The sequence below is a fragment of the Adiantum capillus-veneris genome, chromosome 29, assembly GCF_014529385.1.
Source record: "Adiantum capillus-veneris isolate H3 chromosome 29, ASM1452938v2, whole genome shotgun sequence".
In the NCBI taxonomy this organism is placed as follows: domain Eukaryota; kingdom Viridiplantae; phylum Streptophyta; class Polypodiopsida; order Polypodiales; family Pteridaceae; genus Adiantum; species Adiantum capillus-veneris.
In genome coordinates, this window is record NC_140959.1 from 10,434,089 (window position 1) to 10,438,677 (window position 4,589).

General features: G+C 46.7%; 1 pseudogene; it reads right to left on the reverse strand.

Moving 5' to 3' along the window:
• Nucleotides 1-716: 716 nt before the first annotated feature.
• LOC147418747 (L-type lectin-domain containing receptor kinase VIII.1 pseudogene) lies at nucleotides 717-3,408 on the reverse strand (annotated as a pseudogene).
• Between the last annotated feature and the right edge of the window lie 1,181 nt (nucleotides 3,409-4,589).

The following is a 4,589-nucleotide window of genomic DNA, read 5'->3' on the forward strand; positions in this document are numbered from 1 at the left end:
AATTGTTTCCATGTGCGATTGCAATATTCTCTATGATAAGAAAGTCCCTCGAACGTTGGAGGAAGAAGAAGAAGAAGAGAGTTTTAATGTCGTAGGAAACTATCCCAAGAGACCTTAAAGATATAGCCAACGAGGAGTCCTCAGCACTATCTCACACGGGCATGGGTTGGATGGGATCAATGGCCCACGCCTTTTTTGGGGAGCGCGGGCATTGTGGGCCGTTGATCTCACAGCACGCCCGAATTACCAGTTTGCCCAAATTTATTAAAGCCGCCCCGAATTTACACAGTGACGGGTTTATCATAAAACTTCCCCTTTTCCCATTGCTTTCAATGAGCACGCGCAGGTGAGGTGGTTAAGGTGATAGGCTTGTAAAGGTGGCCTCCAGGGTTCAAGTCCGAGGGATGAGAGGGGGAGGGGGGCGAGGGTGCCCGAATTTACAAGTTTTGGTGCGCCCGAATTTACTTGTTTTCTCGAATTTACCAAAGTCGCATCGGACGGCTCATATCGCACCCGATCCCCTGAATGGGTGTGGGCCATTGATCCCATCCAACCCATGCCCGTGTGAGATAGTGAGGAGGACGAGGAGTTAAACATAAGTCAGTTGACCCACTAACATTGGAGGGGATAAAAGCAGCGGGGGAGAGAGACATGCCATGTGGTGTTATAAATAATGCGGAGGATGGTGCCAACTCTGCACCATATGCATGTATGGTCTTCACAAGCATCTCTGTGCAAAAAATTGCATCTTTCTACTTGTGCAATGCTTATAAATTCCCATTGTCTTGTGAAGTAATAGAGCTTTCGAAAAAAGCTTCATGGAGAGATGCTACAAAGCCGCGACAACAAGCTATAGCATGAGGTAAAAGTCACACTTATACTGCCTTTTTATGATGAATTCATGCCATCCGCACAATAAAGCAATCAAGGCAGACTAGTTACAAATTCAGCAACCAAATGTGCAGCTGGTTGAGCACGAGGCAAGTGATTAATCTGAGATTCAGAGTGAGCTTTTAGAGGTAAATAGCCTCTTCTTTAGAAAGAATTTAATGGTCTTAATAGTAATAATACAAGCAATTAAGCTCCTTGCTAATTAGCATACATAAGCATACACAATCAGATATTTACTTAGAAAGACTCAGAGGGGCTGGATGACCTTGCACTATGGCCAGCCTCTGAGATGATGTCTTGCAAGCTGACAGGCAAGCTCAGAAGCGCGAACGACGGTGTGGGCTTGAAGAGAGGCACATGTGGCATCTTGGCCTCTCCTGTTAGTATTTGCAACACTTGCCGGATCGACGGCCTTGCTACCGGATCAGGGTGAGAACATAAAAGCCCAACCTTCAGCAACCTCTCCATCTCCTCTTCAACAAAATCCCCATTTAGCCGCTTGTCTGCTGCCTCTATGAGCTTCCCATATCTGTATAACCCCCACACCCAATCCACAAGCACATTCTCTTTCAATGGGAGATCCCTTTCTAAGGGTCGCCTCCCGCATGCAACTTCAAGCACAACTGTGCCATAGCTAAACACATCTGTCTTCTCGGATGCCTTTCCTGTGTGTATATACTCGGGGGCCAGGTATCCCATTGTCCCTGCTGCTAATGTCGCATCTGGGCTCTTGTTATGGTCTGTCACTTTTGCAAGGCCGAAATCCCCCAGCCGCGCATTAAACCCAGCGTCTACCATTATGTTGCTGGCTTTCACATCCCTATGCAATACTTGCTGCTCACATTCCTCGTGCAAGTATGCAAGTGCGGCGGCGACCCCAGTCACTATCTTGTACCTGTGTGCCCAAGGAAGGACCGGACCGCTCACATTGAACAGCACTTTGTCCAAGCTCCCCTGCTCCATGTAATCATAAACTAGAAGAATCTCCTCTTTCTCATAGCACCATCCTAACAATTGCACAAGGTTGCGATGCCGAAGACACGCTATGATAGATAGCTCTGCGAGGAACTCACTTTTGCTTTCTTTGTCACTTGTCATAGAGCGTTTCACTGCCACGATGACATCGGAGTTTGGCAAGATCCCCTTGTATACACTCCCGAATGCACCATGGCCAATCACCCTGCTCTTGCTGAAGCCCTTTGTAGCAATGCTGAGTTCCTTGTATGAGAACTTCCTTGGGGCCGAAACCAGGCTATCTGAATAAAGAGGGTTTCTCTTGTGCTGCTTCATAAACTTCCACACCTTGAATGTGTAACCCATCACTGCCAGGATGATGAAAGCTAGTAGTATTGCAGAGCCTACACATAGACCTAAGAAAGCCGGAAAACGCATGCAGAATGGGCTCTTACAATGTGAGGGGTGACTGATCGTGTTGTTGAGGTCGTGTAAAGGTGAGGGAGTGTGCGCGAAAACATGTGTAATTGATGCCAAAGGTGCAGGTGAAGGACTTTCTACAGGTTGAGCCTCATTGTCGATCCCATTGGTCGAAAAACTCCATGTATACAATGTGTGGAGGTCCTGTGATCCCTCAGTTGAAGCCGAAAACCCCACATACATATACTCCTGCGCATATTCTGCCATGCCAAAATTTGCACTCAGGAAAGGCTCCTCTGGCCTTTGCCCTGTGTAGCTCAATCTGACTTCAAAAACCTCGGATGTACCATTGTAATCTATCCATGCACTGATGATATCTCCACTCTTGAGGTCCATTTGTAGAACACCCACATCCGCAGTGGCGATCGAAAGCAGGCTTCCGAGGTCTATGCCCACATGGTTTTCATTGATATCAAAAAATCCCACATCTAAATATGTGTCAAATTCCACTGCAACAAAAGGGGGCCTTGAATCTCCTGTCAAATTAGTAGCATTTACCAAACCAAGCCACCTTCCAGGGCTGCCTATAGATGTGTCGTCCGGGACGATGATGAACGCGAGCCCATCCCCGGCAAGGCTCGGATTCTGATTGGTAACAGAGAATGCAAAGGATGTCTGAAAGGATGCTGACCTGTTTGTAGTGGAATCATAGAATTGGACCAGCTCTTTGTAGAGAGCTCTTCCGACGCTCGCCGAGGGGACGGAGGTATCTCTTGTGAGGCCCAAATTGGAGTTCCTAATGAAGCAGTCTCCAAGCAGAGTGAGATTTCGAGTTGAGAAGCTGTCGAAGGCGAACGACAACGCTGCGGAGTGGGCTTGCTCTGTACTAAAATTGATCAAGGAGAGCAAGGCCCAAATGAAGAAACCCATTGTAAGTAGCTGCTGGAGCTTGGACTCATGGGTATGTTTGTGTGTGGGAGAAAGGAGTTGAGAGAAGTGAGCCGCTGTACAGACAGCTGCGGGAGGCTCAATGTGAGCTAGCTAAGCAGAGAGTAAAGAGGAGAGGGAGACAAACAGAGGCAGAAAAATGATTAAGCAGCCAAAAATGTAGCTTGTTCTTGCCTACTTTTGGGGGCCGAAAATAAAAATAAAAAAATCAATAGGCTATGGAGCCTGGACTCCTGGAGAGCTCGACAGAGAGAGAACGTTGAAAAGGCGAGGCTTTTTCCAAATGGCCGTTAACAATTTTCTTTTCTGGCATAGACCTATCGGAAAATGACACGTGGAATTTATTTGAAATTAAAAAAAATGACTACAGTGCAGATCGGTAGTTATCTCCCGAAGGAAAATGGGCCTGGATAATTTAAATTGACTTTATTAGGAAAACAATAATGCGGATAAACAAGATGTCTACGACAGTGCGAGTGACTTTTTATTCTCTTTTTCCCGAAAGTTGAAAATTGCTTTTCATGAGCCTAGGGTCTAGACCATGCTTTTGGTACCAATTTCCAAACGGTCATTCCTTTCACTGTGCAGTGTGCACAATCCACGAGGGGCTAGCGTGGCACACCCTGCCCAACTGCCACTCTGGCCGTATTGGTAACCTAGCTTCTGCCACCTTGGCTTCTTTGACCTTTTGTTTCCCCCCCTGTAAGATCGCATTCACACTATAATCTAGATAAACCAAAAGAAGAAGAAGAGAAAGCCTTGCTAGAAGAGTGACCAGGAAGCTCTAGGCTAGGCTGTTTTCACCAAATGCTAAGTAAGGGCATCTGTCTTTCGGAGTGCAGGGGGTATGTCATGACCAGGGTTTTCACTTTTGGGGGGGGGGGGGGGGGGGGGGGGGGGCTTCGTTCAGTGCAAATAACGTAAGATTCCATTAGAGTTCAAAGTGGGGTATTTCATTTGACAAAGTTTACATAATTTTGCAAGATTATACTGACAAAAGGGGGTTTTTATTGCAATTCAATGAAAACTTGGTAAGTTCACAGCATGTAAGTAGAGGGGTTTTTCAATATGCATTGAATGCATGTTGTATGGATAGTTTCCTAGAGGTAGCACCCCGCCCCCCCCCCCCCCCCCCCCCCCCCCCCCCCAACCCCCCATTGAGAGTGTTGATGTGCTTCCTCTATGCGTGCAATCTCTTAAACTCCTTACATATTATCTGCCCAATAGAGAAAAGCTAGGAAGCTTTGGACCCTTTTCAACAAATGCTAAGTGAGGGCCTTTCTCTAAAGCTTTCCATATTGAAGTTCTTGGAATGCACATGCAAGAGGTTAGGTGTAGCCAAGGAAACTCTAGGATGTTTTTAATGGATGCATAGG